A 19,642-nucleotide genomic window follows, 5' to 3' on the forward strand; every position below is an offset into this window, starting at 1 on the left:
GGAGTCCATACTCCCAGGCACTGCACCAGAGCAGAGCCTCCCACACGGACTGTAAAGGAGAAGTGAGTGCTGGCAAATAGTGCAATAAGTCACATCAAAATGTGACCCTGATTGTAAGTATGAAGCAAAAACCCTGAGTCACTCACCACTGGGCTCCTGATAGTACGGGACAAAAAGCCGGGGCAGGTCCTTATGAAACAAACCACATCTCCAGTTCCCTCTGCCTCTCTCAGCTTTCTGAATAACCAGACTCTGAGATTTATCTTCTACATTCAGTGTCTTTTCTCCAACACTTTTGCCATCACCATTGATCAAAACCAGTCTCATTGACTCAGTGACGTGAGACACAGAACAGGTCAGGGTGACATTGTCTCCCTCAGTCACTGCATCAGACGGTTCAGCTGTGACTGTGGAAACAAGCAGGTTGTTTAGATTTTAAACAATTAGTTCATCAGTAAAATCAGTGGCAGCATTCTGTCTCCTACCTTTCACTGTGATTAGATCAATGGTGAGAAATGGATATGTGTCTGTTGAACATGTGTAAACTCCGGTATCTTGAAACAAAACTGGGACAATCCTCACACTGAAATCCTCGCCATTTAAGTGTCTCACTGAGGTCACCAGTCGATTCCTGAAAGCGGACTTGGTGACATTGATGGGCTGAGAGAGGGTTGCTGATGCTATTACTTTCTCCTGGTCTTTAAGGCGACGAGATTTCCAGGTCCACACGTCAGAATGATGGTCGGAACCAGGAAGAACATAGCAAATCAGCTGAACGTCACTGTCATCTGTGCTGGAGCGGTAAAGTATGTGACGTTTGCTGTATATGTCTGTATCAGAGAGACAAAAGCATAGATCTTTCAGCATCACAGTTACTGAGGCACAGCGAAAATCGGGTAAAAATTCACAACCTGATTTTTAAGATTCTTTGTGTTTTTTTCAGCTGATAATTTTCAAAATGTGACTTCTTGCATGAATTCCGCAACAAAACACCAGGTTTTTCTAAAAATAAAACAGTAATTTATTCAGATTTTTGCTTAATTTCTGACATTTAGGGTCGCCCGCACACACAGACTGTCCAGGAAACATCCCGGAGACTCTCGAGAGCAACTAAAGACCAGCACGGGCCCCTCCCGGCTCAGCTCTTGGTCAGAGGTTAGACATTAACACGGTTTCACTTTGTGACCTGTTACATCACATGTCTGGCCCAATACACATACCAGGCCACCGTCTCCCACACTGTCACAGATCTCATCACCTCTGGCGATCACCATTCCACAGCCGCCAACCTAATCGTCCACCAGCCCCTTACTGTCTCTTTCTATCTCCTGTGATACTCCACAAACAGATCTGCCCTGGCAGACCCATTGTTCCTGCCTACATCCGAGACATCTCACATGCTTTTCAACACTTCAATAACTTTCAATTCCGAGGATCTGGCGCCTCATCTTTACCAGGGACACCAGCTCCATTTGCATCTCCATCTCCCACCGGGAAGGACTCAGAGCCCACCGGTTCTTCCTTGTTCAGAGTCCCAATCTCTTCCCCTCTACCAACACACTCCTCCGCCTGGCAGAACATGTCCTCACCCTCAACAACTTCACTCTCGACTCCCCTATTGCCAGAGTGAGGCAACACACAAACTGGTGCAACAGCAACTGATATTCTGCTTGAATAGCTTGCAACCCAAAGATACAAACATTGAATTATCCAGTTGTGTTGGAAAATAACTGCAGACACTGGTACAAATTGTTGATATCACAAAATGCTGAAGTAACTCAGCCGACAGGTAGCATCTCTGGAGAGAAGGATTGGGTGACGTTTCGGGTCGTGACCCTTCTTCAGACTGATATCAGGGGAGGGGGGGGGGACAAAGATATAGGTATTGGAGTGGGAGTGGGAATGGGAGTTGAAGTGCTCAGCCACCGGGAGATCAGGTTGATTAAGGCGGACTGAGCGAAGGTGTTGAGCGAAACGATCGCCCAACATGCGTTTGGTCTCGCCCTCCCACTCCCAGTCTGACCTTTCGGTCATGAGTCTCCTCCAGTGTCATAGTGAGGCCCACCGCAAATTGGGGGAACAGCACCTCATATTTCGCTTGTGCAGCTTACAGCCCAGCGGTATGAACATTGTGTTATGGGAATAGCGCACCCGGTGGTGCAGTACCGGGGATATATTACCCATGAGGCTGTAGCCAGTGTGATCCTGAATTAAAATGGCTGAACCCAAGACTCGAGTGTAAAGCCTCTGTTAATTAGTTGTGTAGCTGTAATGTAGCAGGGTACAGAAAGGAAACACACTAACAAAACATGGTGTCAGATCGGGGCCTGCTTCAGGTTCAATCGAAAGGACGACAGCAGACAACGTTTGTGAGTAATTACTGCTGAGAGACGACTGTGGGGCCTACATTGTTCCCATTGATAGAGGGGCGGATTTATCAGGAAAATGGAGCAGCTGAAGCCCCCTAGGCAAATGAATTTTGAGGCAAGGGACCTGCCAATGGAGTGGAGACAATGGAGGGAAGAGTTTGTGCTCTATGTTGATTTGAGCATGGAAGGGAAGGAGGACAAGACAATGAGGAAACTGCTAATGTACCTAGTTGGATCACAAGGGAGAGAGCTCTACCAAATGCTAGAGACACGGACGCCGGAGGGCAACGTACAAGAGGTTACGCTAGCGCAGGCACTCGATGCTTTCGAAAAGCATTGTCAACCCGTGAGGAACGAGACCGTCGACAGGTATAGATTCTTTATGCGGAGCCAAGAGAGAGGGGAGACTTTTGATTCATTTTTAATAGAAGTGAAGCTCTTGGCAGCTCATTGCGGATTCAGAGAGTTGAAGGATTCACTGATACGTGATAGAATAATATGCGGCATAAGGGATGACATGCTGCGGGAAAGACTTCTCCGAGAAACCTCAATTGACTTGGAAAAGTGTATGAAGGCATGCCAGGCTTTGGTGCTGGCCAAGGCCAGAGTTGATGTCCTGGTAGGGGACCAGCAACAATATGTCTGTGCAGTGAGACATGAGGGGAAATGATACCAGCCAACCATAGAGTGCAAATACTGTGGATACAAACATGAGAGAAAGAAGGAGAAATGTCCGGCATATGGCAGGGAGTGTTTCAAATGCCATCAGAAAGATCATTTTGCCTCACAATGCATGGAAAAGCAGGGGCAGCAGAAGAAAGAAAAGAAAGGGAAAAAACCTGTGCATGCAGTGGTAGAAGTGGAGAGTTCCAGTGATGAGTGTGATGACAGTCAAGAGGTGGTGCCTCTTGGGGAAAGCTTGATGAGACTGGTGAACCCGAAGAATGGAAGGAAATACAAAGTAGAGTTTGTAGTCCTGGAGGAAGACTGCATTCCAATCCTGGGAATCAGGGCAGCCCAGCAGATGGGGCTCATCTCAGTGTGTACAGAGAACATAATGACACTGAATGGCAGTGAAATCCCTCTGAACAAGGAAAGATTGATAGCGGAGTATGCTGATGTGTTTGAAGGGACAGGTAAATTTGAGGGCAAGTACCATCTGCTGGTAGCTGACAGCATAACGCCGGTGATCCACCCACCACGAAGAATCCCTGTAGCCTTACGGAGTAAGCTGAAAGAGGAGTTAGGCAGACTGACAGAAGCGGAAATAATTGCCCCAGTAGAGACCCACACACCATGGGTATCCAGCCTTGTGTGTGTGGAAAAGCCCAATGGGAAGTTGAGAGTTTGTTTAGATCCGAGGGATCTGAACAAGGGGCTTAAAAGAAGTCATTACCCAATGACGACGATCGAAGATGTCCTCACCGACCTGAATGATGCCAAGGTCTTTAGCACGTTTGATGCCAAGAATGGGTTTTGGCATGTGGAACTGGATGATGAGAGTTCTCAGCTTACGACATTTAACACACCATATGGTAGATATAGGTGGAGACGCATGCTGTGTGGTCTGTCCACGGCCCCTGAGGAGTTCCAGCGACGACAGAACCAAGTGCTGGAGGGCCTGGAAGGAGTGAGGTCTGTTGCTGACGACATCCTAGTGTTTGGGAAAGGAAAAACGGCAGAGGAAGCAGAAAGAGACCATGACAGGAAGGTTAAAGCTATGATGGAGAGATGTCGTGACCGTCACCTGAAGCTGAACATAGAGAAGGCAAAGCTGAAGGTGAAGGAAGTCACTTTCATAGGACATAGAGTCTCTGCTGCAGGACTGAAACCAGATCCAGGGAAGGTAGAAGCCGTGCTACAGATGCCTAACCCAAAGGATGTCCAAGGAGTTCAGCGATTTATTGGCTTTGTTAACTACTTGAGCAAATTCCTTCCTGGATTAAGCGACCTATGTGAACCGCTGCGCAAGCTGACACAGAAGGATGTAGTTTGGTGGTGGGCACAGGTGCATGACAGGTCGGTGATGGACATAAAGAAGCTAGTAACTGCCGAGCCAGTGCTCAGATACTATGATCCATCCAAGGAGCTGACAGTACAAGCCGATGCGTCAGAAACTGGACTTGGTGCGGCGCTGATGCAGGAGGGCCATCCAGTTGCCTATGCCAGCAGGGCCCTGACGGATGCAGAGACCAGATATGCACAAATAGAAAAAGAATTGCTGGCAGTGATGTTTGGTCTAGAGAGGTTCCATGTGTACACATATGGAAGGCCAGTGAATGTGCAGTCAGACCATAAGCCACTGGAGATAATCGCCACAAAACCACTTCATCGGGCACCAAAGAGATTGCAGAGGATGCTGGTGAGGATGCAGACCTATGATGTGACAATAAGATACAGACCAGGGAAGGAGATGCAGCTTGCAGACACGCTGAGCAGAGCGTATATACAGACTGGCAAGACGGACAAGACCATGAGAGAACTGGAGACTGTAAACCTGGCAAGGCACATCCCAATAGCACAGCCTCTGCTAAATGGCATAAGGGATGCAACAGGAGAAGATGAGACTATGCAGAAACTGCAAGAGGTGATCAAACGAGGCTGGCCAGAGAACAAGAAGGATGTTGACCCAGAGCTCATCTCCTATTTCCATGTGAGGGACGAGCTGAGTGTTGGAGATGGTCTCATATTTAGGGGAGAGAGAGTAATCATCCCTAAAGCCAGGAGATGCGACATGCTCACAAGAGTACATGATTCCCACATTGGTGTGAATGGCTGTCTAAGAAGGGCAAGAGAATGTCTGCACTGGCCCGGAATGAGTGCAGAAATCAAGGACTTCATACAAAAATGTGAGACATGTCAAGCTCAAGGGAAAGAGCAACCAAAAGAAACGCTGCATTCCCATGAAATTCCAGAGAGACCATGGGCGAAGGTGGGTGCAGATTTGTTCCACTTGGATGGAAGGAACTATTTGATCACTGTGGACTATTTCTCAGGATATTGGGAAATAGATTATCTAGAGAAAACACTGGCAGTGAATGTCATCCATAAAATCAAAGGCTAGTTCGCAAGATATGGAATACCAGATCAGCTCATCACAGATAATGGGCCACAGTTCACAGCTGAGGAGTTCAAGAGTTTAACCAAGAAGTGGCAGTTTGAACATACGAGCACATCACCCTATTATCCACAGAGTAATGGAAAGGCGGAGAGCAGTGTGAAAGTTGTGAAGTCATTGCTGAGAAAGGCTAAGGCTGCTGGAGCTGACCCTTACCTGAGCCTACTAGCTTTTCGCAACACACCAACACCTGGCATGAGTAGCAGTCCAGTTCAAAGATTGATGAACAGACGTACCAGGACCATTCTACCGACTACTCAGAGGCTACTCAAACCTGAAATTCCGAAAAAAGTAAGAGATGAGTTGAGAGCAGCTAGAGACAGACAAGCAGACTACTACAACAGAGGATCTCAAGATCTGATTCCCCTGAAAGCTGGCGATCCAGTTCGAGTGAAGCCGACCGATAAACGACATCAGTGCTGGAGGAAGGCTGTGGTTGTAGGCCGTGTTGCGCAACCCAGATCTTATGAAGTCAGAACTGAGGACGGCGTCATCTATCATCGGAATCGGCGCCATCTGAGGAAGACCAATGAGCCATTTCATCGCGTTGATGTTGACCTAGATGACCTGGTGACGTTGCCTGAACTGGAGCGAGACCGTCTGAGGAAGACCAACGAGCCATTTCATCGCGTTGATGTTGACCTAGATGACCTGGTGACATTGCCTGAACCGGTGCGAGAAAATCGACCTATGAGCCGACCACCAGTCCCCAGGGAGCATCAAACCCTGACAACAAGATCTGGTAGATGCGTTCGAAAACCACGCTATCTGCAGGATTATGTGCCCACATAAGGATAGGGCCTGTACATGTAGTTGAATATAGATGTAAAGGATATTAGGTTATGTTTAAAAAGTTAATGTTATATTTTTGGTTATAGTTTGATATGCATTGTTTTATGTAGAAGTAGTGGTAATGGCTAATAAAACTGAATAAATAAAAAGGGAAAGGGAATGAGGAACCAGACATGTGTTGTTCAAAGTTTAGATAATTCCGAGCACTGAACTGTCGCAGATCCAAGGGAGGAAAATTTGGAAGCTACTAAGGAAATGGATTGTCAAAGGCATGTTGGAAAGTGGACTGTTGGAGACATGTTGGACTCAGTGAAATAAGTTGCCATGGAAGAATTTAATTTAGGGCTATACATGTAAAGTTCCTGTACATATCTCTTTTGTAAATAAAGGGGGATGTTATGGGAATAGCGCACCCGGTGGTGCAGTACCGGGGATATATTACCCATGAGGCTGTAATCAGTGTGATCCTGAATTAAAATGGCTGAACCCAAGACACGAGAGTAAAGCCACTGTTAATTAGTTGTGTAGCTGTAATGTAGCAGGTTACAGAAAGGAAAAACACTAACAAAACGCATTGAATTCTTTAACTTTAAATAGCTTCTCTGTCCCTCTCTTACCCGCCCCTTCCCAGTTCTCCCACTGTCTTCCTGTCTCCACCTATATCCGTTTTTTGTCCCGCCCCTCCCCCCCTGACATCAGTCTGAAGAAGGGTCTCGACCCGAAATGTCATCCATTCCTTCTCTCCAGAGATGCTGCCCGACCCGCTGAGTTACTCCAGCATTTTGTGATACCTTGAATTATTCAGTGTTTGGTTACTAACATGTGAACAAATTCCTCCCCCCACATTTCCAATTCCCTCAATCCGCTTCCACATATATTACTTCCTCTGACATCACATTTCATGTGTCCTCTCTCGTTATCATATCACACATTTTTTTCATAATTTCATCTCTGGCCTTTGCCCGACCATTTTCTAATCAACACCCCCCCCCCCCCCCTCACCTCTCACCTATATCGCCCGACCACTTGCAGGCTTTGTCTCACCCCAACTCTCTTCCAGCTTTCTCCCCCCTATTACAAACAGTCTGAAGAAAGGTGTCGACCCAAAACACGGGTCAGGCAGCACCCTGAGATACTGCACGACCCGCCATTACTCGGCACTTTGCGTCGTTTTTGTAAATATCAGCAGTTGTTCATGTCTACAATACATTGGATCGTGACCCTTCCGCGTCAGACCCCGGCAGAGTTTGCAACGCTCATGTGTCCATGTTAATGTCCGCACAGCAGAACCTGTTCTCCATTGAGCTTGGGGAGAGATGTAGTGCACAGGGTGACCAGGTTACAGAACAAGGTGGTGGGAACAGATTCCCCTGGAATCACTGGCATCTTCATAGGGTGGGTTTTGCACAATAATGAGTTGGTCTGGCATCCCAGTGACTCCCCCATGGGATTGGTGAACGTCTCCTGACTCTCTCACTCACCCTCTTACAGAACCAGCAACCTGCAAACATCGGCCCTACCCCACTCTCTGTCACATTCCTCTGTCCACCGGCTGCCTCCTTCCCCTCCACATCCAATCCCTACCTTCCCTTCATTCCCATTATTCCCACCACCCCTCTCCCATTCACACCCATTGATTCCCTGCCCTTCCCTCTTCCCTGGGTTCTGCTTCCAGCTGAATGCTGATCTGAAGCCCAAGTCTGCAGCAGCTGGAATCACTTCAAACAACAGCAGGACTCGGTGAGAAGGGTCACTGAGGGAAATGGAGAGGATGGCCAATCTGAAGAAGAATTCTGACCCAAAACGTCACCTACTATTAGTGTTCTCCAAAGATGTAGCCTGCCCCACCGGGTCCTCATTGTCTTTTGTTCTCCGTCCTTCCTGCCCCCCTCTTACTAAACATAAAGAATTCATTCTTTCGGTATTGTGTATCTGTCAAACAGAGATGAACAGGCAGCTGCTCCACAGGGAGACCTTCTGGAAGAGAGCACATTTTCTCCAAGAGAGCTTTTGGCCACGAACTACAATTCTTCCCATGATGTCATAAGAAGCACCAATGGCACAAGTGTCTGCTCAATATCTAATATGAGGTATTAACACTTACCCACAGTTACATTAACATTGGCGTAACTTGTGTGAATGATTTTTCCATTTTCCTGCACTTCACACACATACAGCTTCCCATCCTCCACTGTGACATGTCGGACCATCAGATAGACCGTGTTGTTCAGGCGGATCTGCTCCGTGTCCCTCCTGTTCTGCTGGGATGAGTCCTTTGGTCTCCAGTGAAGACTGACTGTATCTGAGAGTCTGGAGATGGTGCAGCTGAGTGTGACGTCACTTCCCAGCAGAGGGCGCTGTTGACTTGCTTCAACTGTGAACAACAGATCAATGAGATTCAGAGTGAGTCGTGGTGTGTCCAGTCCAATGACTGGGCTCAATCCCACCTCAGCTGAAAACTTATGAACAGACTTATGAACTTCTTCCCTATTGCTTTCAGACTCCCGAATCATTCATCACCTTCACTCACACTTCCTGGAGGTGCTGTCACGGGCTCTTGCAGTTATTGCACTTTACTTTTATTTTGCGTTCATGCAAACTCTGCACCGTTCTGCTGTTTTGCATTTGTTCATATGTTTATTGTTTGATCCGCCATTAACTTTTACTCCATGAGCTTCATGTGAACAAAGAATCTTGTTGCATCCTTATGTTTATGACCATAAACTTACCTGAATCTGAATCTGAATCGGTCCATTCAGTTACGTTGTTGTTGTTCCACACATTGATAGCATGAAATGGAATACTTCTGACCATGCGGCGCAGAAAAAATTACAAAGCACGCCGGCTCCTCCTTTTTTTCCACCCCCCCCTCCACACACTCACACACCCACACACACACACACACTCACACACCCACACACACACCCCCACACACACACACACTCACACACACACACTCACACACTCACACACCCACACACACACCCCCCCACACACACTCACACACACACCCCCCCACACACACACACACTCACACACACACACTCACACACACACCCACACACACACACACACACCCGCACACACAGGCACACACACACACACCCACCCACACTCACACCCGCACACACACACACCCACACAAACACTCACACACACTCACTCACACACACCCACACACACACACAGACACACAGCGGTTTCCCCACGCCGGGTCCTCATTGTCTTTTGGTCTCCGTCCCTCCATTGATGCATTCATACATTTTATGTTTACTGCTCTAGTGTCACTCATGCCACTGCCAGAGGAGGTAGTTGAGGCTGGGACTATCCCAACGTTTATGAAACAGTTAGGTAGACACAAAATGATGGAGTAACTCAGCAGGACAGGCAGCATCTCTCGAGATAGAGAATGGAAGGGACTGTCCGACAGGTACATGGATAGGCCAGGTTTGGAAGGATATGGACCAAGCGCAGGCAGGTGGGACTAGTGTAGCTGGCACATGTTGGCTAGTCTGGTCAAGTTGGGCCGAAAGGCCTGTTTCCACACTGTATCACTCTATGACTCTATGTTGCTTCCTGGAATTATATAAACTTCGTGTTTGAAATATTTCTGCACCTGAATTCACGGGTCTAGACCCTCCATCAGACAGAAGACTTTTCTCCAGAGATGCTGTCTGACCCGCTGAGGTTCTCCAGCTTTTTGTGTCTATCTTCGGTTTAAACCAGCATCTGCAGTTCCTTCCTAAACATTTAGATGTAACTGGATTGATACATTTGTCCATTTGTCCATTTGTCCATTTAACCTTGTCATGTCTGCCCGACAATCCTCAAGGTGGGAAACCTTTGACCGCGTGTAAGTTCCATGGATGATGCACTTCCTCTGGGATCTCAACCAAGTGAGACAAGTGTCACTGGCCAAGCTCACCACAGGCCCACAGAGCTGAGACTTAATTCCACACATCATCTGTTGGTAACTCGACAACACTGAGTCCATCTAACAGTGTGTCAGTGAGAAGCCCATTGTACTCACAGTGGGGAGATTCCTTTCCCTGCTGTTTCAGGTGAAGTTATCATTTACTATTAAAGTGAAATTGAAATTGTCATTTACTATTAAGGTGACATTATCATTAACTGTTTTTACTCACAGATCATTTGAGAATCAATGAAGTAAAACCTTTTCCCCTGTTGTTTGACTAGAATATTCTCTCTTCACCTTGTGGAAGAAATCCCATAATTCTCGTCATCCCTCATCTTTATATGTGACTTTATTTAAAGAGAAAGATATTATTGATCCGTGTCTCACCCAAGTAATAACAGGTCTTTGACACCTCATTCAATTTTTGTTAATGGTTTGTTGTATTGTAATGACTCCTTATGTTTCCTCGGAAAAGAAAATCAATGGCAGAAACCAAATGGACAAACATATGGAAAAACAAATAATTAAAAAGAAGATTTTATGTTTTGTGGATCTGAATGCATTTGATACTCTTCATGTTATCTTATGCATAATTAGCAGCTCATAATCGATATTTCATGACAGTTCATTGGCAGATCAATTTCCCTCCTGTGGGATGAATAACGTTCTATCGTATTGTAGCGACCATAGAGAGTGGTCCTGGTCGTCGAACCCTCAGATTGGCCAGCAAGGTCACGTGTGGGCGCAACCGTAGGGATTGGTCCAGAGAGCGACATCGCTGATTGGACAGCGTTGTCATGTGCGCTTTTGGCGCCCGAAAAGAGTTAGTTCGGAGACGTCTTCGAAGAAGACAGTGAGTTTTGATGGTTGTCCGTTATCTTGTTGAGAAACCTTTGTAATCGAATATTGCTGTCGCAATAAACTTCTTCAACAAAGAACAAGTTTCCAGACTCGCCATATTGGTGACCCCGACGTGATCTGGGCGATCACCGACCATGAGCGAACACGACGCCCCATTGTTGGATGCTGCGCCTGGCACACCGGAGCTAAGCGCAGTAAGCGTTCACCTTCCGTCGTTTTGGACACATCAACCACAATCTTGGTTTGTCCACACCGAAGCCCAGTTTCATTTAAGAAACATATCGACAGACGCGACGAAATATTACTACCTCGTCAGCGCTCTATCGCCGGAGACGACCACACGTGTGATGCGGTTCATTGTCAATCCTCCTGCAGAAAGCAAGTATGAGGCCATGAAGGCACTGTTACTACGAACCTTCGGGTTCCATAGGCATGACCGCGCTAAAAAACTTCTGCACCTACCGGATCTCGGAGATCGGCTGCCGTCCGTTCTCATGGCCGAGATGATGATGCTAGCCGGTGAACATACGGATTGCCTCATGTTCGAGCAGGCATTCCGAGAGACGCTTCCCAAAGATGTCAGACTTCTGCTCACGGATTGTTCTTTTAAGGACCCCGAGGCATATGCAGAAAAAGCTGATGCGCTCATGGCGGCCAAATCGAAAGGAAGCGGTTCGATCAACAAGGTCTCGACATCAGTGACCACGCCACAGCGACATCAAGATGGCGCCGCGTCTCCCGCCAGTCCTCCAAAACCCGCCAAAAGGATCCGCACAAGCGCAGCTGGTGCTATTATCATCTACGATGGGGTGGAGAATCCCGCAACTGCCGCTCACCTTGTACTTTCGTGGGAAATGCCTCGGCTGATCGTACATAGGGGCAGTTGCGATTGGCCAGAACCGACGCCTCTACGTCCGAGATCGATTCACGGACACAGAATTTTTGGTGGACACGGGAGCCATTGTCAGTATCGTGCCGCCGACCGACCTTGAGACCAGATCGGGTAAGACAGGTCCTACCCTCATCGGGGTTAACGGCAGCCCCATCCGCACGTTCGGTACGCGGAAGATGTCCCTTGTTTTAGGCCTCCGCACGTACGAATGGCCATTCATTATAATGTGAATCTATGCTATTAGCTGGTATAGTCAATTAGAGATATTATATTTTGTTGTAGTAAAGATGGTTTCTTGTGTTGTTTTAGCTAATATAAAATGGATGCTTATTTTAGTGGAAAGCAGTAAGATGGATGCTTGTGGCAGAAATGTTATCCTTGGGAACAGAATGTGTTTGTCCCTTTACGAGTGATAAGGAGTGTACAGAAGAGATGGGCTATTGTCCTCTCCCACTCTGTCTGACTGAGAGTACTGTGTATTGAAACAGTAAAGCAAGGTCATGCAGCTGCGAGATTGCTCGTCTATATAGATAAGAAAGTTTCTTTCTTAGTAGCAACTCCTTATTTGGGTGCGTGTGAAAGGAGGAAAAGTTTGAATCCACGCTAGGTAAATTGATGCGTTTCTCTAAATACATGTGACTTATATTAATGGTTTGGTTTTTGAGCATGTGACCTGTATCAATGATTGTGTCTTCTCTGTAACCATAGTAATTGTATTAGATGTGTAATTGGTCATTGTATTAGATGTGTAATTGGTCCTTGATTTCTTTTTGTCACACCTCTCTTTTCTGTATAAAAAAGTAAACAATCGTGGAGAAGTTGTTCTTCCCCTCTCCTGAGTTGAGGTCTCTTCAGACACTAGTGTTGTGTCTGGAGATCTTCTCGGGAAGAACCCCATGGTGGAATAAATCTGATGTGCTAATCCAGTATCACGTGTGATTATTCAGACTGAAGGTAAAGAATTTGATTTAACAATAGCAGACGTCAGACAAGCGATCCTAGGCGCAGATTTTCTCTGGGCCTTTTCACTGGTCCCCGATGTCCGCGGTAACGACCTCCGACCCTCCGCCAGCGAGGAGCCCGTCGCTCCGACAATCGCCTCCCCGCCCAGCCCTACTGTCCAGGCCGTCACCGCGTCCTCTGACTCGTATGCTGAGGTCCTGGCGGAGTTTCCAGAGCTGCTCATCCAGCGTTTTGACGCCCCTTCGGCCAAGCATGGCGTGGTCCACCACATTCGCACCGAGGGCCCTCCCGTTTTCGCTCGGGCCAGGAGACTACCGCCTGACAAACTGGTGGTGGCGCGGGCGGAATTTAGGAAGATGGAGGAAATGGGCATTGTCCGTCAGTCCGACAGCCCGTGGGCCTCGCCGTTGCATATGGTCTCCAAGGCATCTGGGGGGTGGAGACCATGTGGCGATTATCGGCGTCTCAATGCTGTCACCACGGCTGATCGCTACCCCATACCGCACCTGCAGGACTTTTCGTCTGGGTTGGAAGGGGCGGTGGTGTTCTCCAAGATCAACTTGGTACGAGGATACCACCAGATTCCTGTGCGGCCGGAGGACATACCAAAAACTGCCACGATCACTCCGTTCGGGTTGTTCGAATGGTTGCGCATGCCTTTCGGTTTAAAGAACGCGGCACAGGCTTTCCAACGACTGATGGACCGTGTGGGTCGGGGTTTACCCTTTGTGTTTATTTATTTAGACGACATCCTGGTTGCCAGCCCCTCAGTGCAGGAACACCAGGTCCACTTGCGGACTGTATTCCAGCGGCTCCAAGACCAAGGGCTCATTATCCAACCCTCCAAGTGTCAATTCGGCCTCCCTTCTCTCGATTTTTTAGGGCACAGCATCACCCCTGCCGGCGCCACCCCTTTGCCCGAGAAGGTGGAGGCTATCCGGGCATTTCCCAGGCCCACCACAGTGAAAGGGCTGCAGGAGTTCGTAGGTATGGTTAACTTCTACCATAGGTTCGTCCCGGCAGCAGTGTGGGTCATGCGCCCACTCTTCCAGTGCCTTGCGGGTAAACCGGTAGAGTTGATATGGTCCCCGGCCGCAGAGTCGGCTTTTACAGCAGCTAAGGCGGCTTTGGCAGACGCCACCATGCTGGTCCACCCGAGCCCCTCCGCCCCCACGGCCCTGACGATTGATGCGTCTGACGTGGCGGTGGGTGGGGTTTTGGAGCAGCAGGTCGGTGGCCTTTGGCAGCCCTTGGCGTTTTTCAGCCGGCAACTGAGTTCGGCTGAGCTGAAGTATAGCGCATTTGACCGAGAGCTTCTGGCCCTCTATTTAGCTGTTCGTCATTTCAGGTATTTCCTTGTTGGCTGCCCATTTGTGGCCTTTACGGACCATAAACTATTAACGTTTGCATTTTTCAAATTGTCTGACCCATGGTCGGCTCGCCAGCAGCGGCACCTGACTGCCATCTCCGAATTTACCACCGATGTCCGTCATGTCGCGAGTAAGCTTAATGCCGTTGCTGACGCCCTGTCTAGGCCTACTTGTTCCCCCATTTCGGCGGTGGACTGCGAGGTGGATCCCCAGGAGCTTGCGGAGGCACAGCTTCTGGCGGATACCGCCTCGGCATACCAGTCCACCACTTCGGGGTTGATGTTGGCTCAGGTAGCCTGCGGGAAGGCACAAAGTCTGGTGTGATGTTTCCCTTCCCCGTCCCAGGCCGGTAGTGCCGCCCTCCCTTCAGCGCCGGGTTTTCGATGCCATTCACGGGCTGGCGCACCCATCCATCCGCTCCACCTCTGCGTTAGTAGCCGCTCGGTTTGTCTGGCATGGCCTGCGTAAACAGGTAGCTGGTTGGGCCCGTTCCTGCGTTCCCTGCCAGACCGCTAAAGTCCAGCGCCATGTCCAGCCCCCCGTACAGGAGTTTGAGGTCCCAGCGGTCCGTTTTTTCCACATTCACATGGATTTAGTCGGGCCCTTGCCTTCCTCCCGGGGCTACACCCATCTCCTCACGGTGGTGGATCGGTTCACCCGGTGGCCAGAGGCTTTCCCATTGTCCGATATCTCGGCAGCCTCTTGTGCCAGGACTTTGGCCCTCCATTGGGTAGCACGTTTCGGGGTTCCGGCGGTTATTACCACCGACAGGGGGCCGCAGTTCACTTCGTCCCTCTGGGCCACGCTAGCAGAGCTGTACGGTTCCCGGTTACAACACACTACAGCATACCACCCCCAGGCAAATGGGCTTGTAGAGAGGTTCCACCGTCAACTCAAGGCGGCCCTCAGTGCGAGGCTAGAAGGCCCGGACTGGGTAGACCAACTCCCCTGGGTCCTTCTGGGCATCCGGACTGCTCCTAAGCAAGATCTCGGTGCTTCGTCCGCGGAGCTAGTATATGGCTCGCCATTTAGAGTACCCGGGGATTTGCTTCCGGACCCCTCCGATCAGCTGCCTCCAGTCCCATCAGTCTTAGCATCGCTCCGGGCACGGGTGGGTTCCCTGGCCCCAGTTCCGACTTCACGTCATGGGTGTCCCATGGTTCACGAACCGCCTTCCCTGAAGGACTGTGAGTTTGTATTTTTGCGAAAGGATGCCCATCGTGCCCCGTTGCAGAGGGTCTATGAAGGGCCATTCCGGGTTTTGCGTAAGGGGACGGTTACCTTCACCTTAGACGTGGGCGGCAGGAGTGAGCTCGTCTCGGTGTCCAGGCTTAAACCTGCGCACTTGGATCCGGACCAACCAGTCCTGGTCGGCCAACCACCTAGGAGAGGCCGGCCTCCGGCAGTTCCGATCAGTCCAGGACCCCCCGCTCCGGCTGTTCCACCAAGTCCGGAATCCCCGGCTTCTGTGGTTCAGGCTGCCCCTCTCCTTACTGGTTCTGGTCGCGAAATCCGGCTCCCTGCTAGGTTCCGTACCTAGGGTTCTGGGGGGGGTCATGTAGCGACCATAGAGAGTGGTCCTGGTCGTCGAACCCTCAGATTGGCCAGCAAGGTCACGTGTGGGCGCGACCGTAGGGATTGGTCCAGAGAGCGACATCGCTGATTGGACAGCGTTGTCATGTGCGCTTTTGGCGCCCGAAAAGAGTTAGTTCGGAGACGTCTTCGAAGAAGACAGTGAGTTTTGATGGTTGTCCGTTATCTTGTTGAGAAACCTTTGTAATCGAATATTGCTGTCGCAATAAACTTCTTCAACAAAGAACAAGTTTCCGGACTCGCCATAGTATCGTATTGTATCGTATCTTTCCCTTGTTGGTCACTGTTTAAATGAGTATATTTATTTTTGTGGCAAGGGAAGACCGCAAACTTAGTTGATTTTTTTGCATTTATTTTTGTCAGGTTTATAATAATACTACACACTATACTATTATTTCTACTGTTGTTATTATATGGCTACTAATGATACCATAATTATTGTATAAGATATTTGTGAGTTAGTCTTCTCCCATTAATTTTGGTTCCCATCGGCTATTGTTGAATTATATTGGTGAATTATTTTGCGGATCGTAGAAAAGTCCCCTGGTGGACATGTTGAGTTACGTGCTACTGGGATTGTCTGTGATCAAATAAAAGTGAAGAAACTAACTGTAGTCCCATTATCACCCACAACCCAGAGTGACTGGAGTATTCACATCAAAACATAAGGTTTACACGTGACAATATTTACAGAGAAAGACATTATTGATCCGTGTCTCGCCCACTCACCTTTGATCCCAAATATTTCATATTGTTTCAGGATTTGCTTCCTCGGTTGTGTTTTAAACAAAGTGAACAATCCCGCCCATTTAAATGCGTTGTTTTTGATTGCCAGATTACAAGTATTGGCATCCACATCCACTTCCTGGTTCACGTCTCTGTCTCTCCAGCCATCTCCCCACTGGATGGTCCAATGCATGTCCGCTCTGCTGCGAGTTAACACTGTCTGGATTCCCCGCACTGAGTGTGGTTCCCATTCCCAGACAAGAGTGTCACTCCCAGGATTGTCCGGTCCTTTTAACGTAATGTTGCCTCCATTATCCAAGAAATAAATACGATTTATCTTTTCGGTTGGAAAGAGGGACAATTAAGGAATTAACATTTAGAACACATTTCCTCCTCCCCTTGTCTGCATTTATTAATTTTGAATTTCATTTATTTCCAGAAAGTTTTGATCTTCCTCAGAAAATACATGAAGTGATGGATGGAGTACCTCATCGGGTCAGGCAGCATCTCTGGGGAACATGGATATGTTACATTTTGGGTCAGAACCCTTCATCAGGCGTCTGTCAATATGAAGAAGGTTCTTAACCTGAAATGTCACTTATCCATGTTCACCAGAGGTGCTGTCTGACATGCTAAGTTACTCCAGCACTTTGTGTTTTTCATTCCCTGTGAAGAATTGTCTGAGAAATAGATTGTCGGAGGGTGGATTGTCGGAGGCTGCCCGAGGGAACTGTGCGGGAGCGTGAAGTGAAGACATTGCGGGTGATGGGAGGGGCTCAGAAATGGAGCTCCAGCAAGGATGGCGTGGATTTGTGAGGCAGCAGCATATTCAGGGTCGTGGAGAGGAAAGTGAGTTTGACAATGTTGTGGGTTTACACGGACAATGATAAAGTAAAGCAACGTGATTGTGGCCGGTGGAGAGAAAGCACTTACTCTGTGTGGAAACAGGTCGAAGCAGGAAAACAAAGAAACCGAACATCAAACCAGCTGGCAAACTGCTGTAGAGAAACCTCGGCCTCATGTTGTGGATTCCCTGTGGGAAATAACGTGCAGTTTTAGACTGAGCCTGTGTGAAACACAAATCTACAGCACATTTGGAATACAAGGTCATCGGACACCGAAGGTGGCAGCACAAGTAGATAGGGTAGAAAAGAACGTGTATGGTATGCTTAGTGTTAGTTTTGTGTAGAAATAAGGAACTGCAGATGCTGGTATACCAAGCAAAGACATAAAATACTGGATTAACAGTGTGTCAGGCAGCATTCCTGGAGAACAAGGATAGTTTCGAGTTTGAACCCTTCAGACTAGTTTTGCATATATTATTTATTCTGAAATAAAGTTTATTTCTGAATATTTAAAAAAATGAGATTTGAAGGGTGCGAGGATTCTACCTTTCCCCATATCACTTTCAGGACCTGATGGAACATTCAGAGCATTGGTCAAGGTTGCATTAAGAGCTGTCTTGCAATTTAACCACAAAAAAATGGCGATTCTGAGCTCTGGGCTGTTATTCTTCCTGTTTTTTCTTCTTAACTGAATTTCACAATGTGTAAATAAGCATCAGAAATGTGAAGGACACAGAAAACATCACACTATCCCAAAACCTTATTGAAAAACTCAAAAGAGAATCAGGGGTGGATTATTTGTCATGACTCTGCTACATCTGTGTATATTTGGCAAGTAACTCAACTGACTGAGATCGACTGGAAAACTCTTTGAAATTACTTTCAGTTTGACATGAAACTGAGAGTAATTAGGAGACATTAAGAAGCATTAAATTTGTTTCCTTGTCAATACCATTGATGAACATTGAAAATAATGGGCTCAAGAACAGGCTTGATTTTGGATCATTCATCATCGCCTGCCACCCGAAAGAAGTCTCCCCTCTGTTTCCTGTCTGCCAAATAACATTCAATTCATGGCAATTTAATATTGCCAAATCCACATATTTTAAAATTCAAAGACCTTCCGAAAATTCGACACAGCCACTTGTTCTCCCTGAAACAAAAAAACCCAATCTGCTGGAGGGACTCAGTGGGTCAGGCAGCATCTGTCTAGGCAAATAAGCAGATGACCCAGTGTATTGGGACCCTTCTTCAGTTGTGAATGGTCATCTGTCCATTTACTTCCACAGATGATTCCTGATCTGCAAATTCCCTCCAGCAGTTTGCTTTTTGCTCATGCTTCCAGCATCTGCAAACTCTTGGGTCTTGACATCATCTCCCTTATCTATTCTACATAGTACATCACAATAATCTCCAATAGATTTGTTTGCCATGATTTCGCTTACATAAATTAAAAAAACATTGTCTTATCACATGAATTATTTTTTAATATCCAAACATTGTTTTGGAACCCAGAAACACCAAACTGAGTTGGAGATTGAAATATTTTCATCCAGCAGGTAGCAAACAGGAAATTTAATATGTAAAAAAGAATCAAGAACAGTTATTCAGTAGAAACACCGCTATTTTAATGTTTAATCAATGGGAAGTCGCAAAAACAATAAAATCTTACGATTTTTGGTCAAGACGCCAACAATACAATAGGAGAACACATTTAAAAATAAAATTTGAAGAAGTACATCAATTTTGCAAACTCCATTTCAATCATTTACTTCCGTCCAATTAATCCACTTTAAAGCAATGAAGAATAATGTCTGAAGTTTACTGACCTTCTGCAGAGGGACTTGTGTGGAATTCCAGAGAAGCAGCAATGTGGCTTTGAGCCCAGCACAGGACAAGATGAGGTTCCTTCACTCTGCACAGTAACTGACGCTGCCTCTTAGCAAACCAAAGGACACTCCCCCTCCAGCTCAGGGTTCCGGCACCACTGGTGTTGATCCAAATCGGATAAGATATAGAATTATACAACAATTAAAGAGAGGGATGTTCAAAATGGGAATGTTTGAGATCAAAGACATTTCACCTAGAATTGACTTGAACCAATGTGGTTTTGATAATTTCTGATGGATCTCAAATGGGAGAGCTCCAGGTGATTTGCTGCGTTCTGCTGTGTGTGTGAAGTAATGAGCGGCTGATG

The sequence above is a fragment of the Rhinoraja longicauda genome, chromosome 14 (assembly GCF_053455715.1).
Source record: "Rhinoraja longicauda isolate Sanriku21f chromosome 14, sRhiLon1.1, whole genome shotgun sequence".
Taxonomy (NCBI): domain Eukaryota; kingdom Metazoa; phylum Chordata; class Chondrichthyes; order Rajiformes; family Arhynchobatidae; genus Rhinoraja; species Rhinoraja longicauda.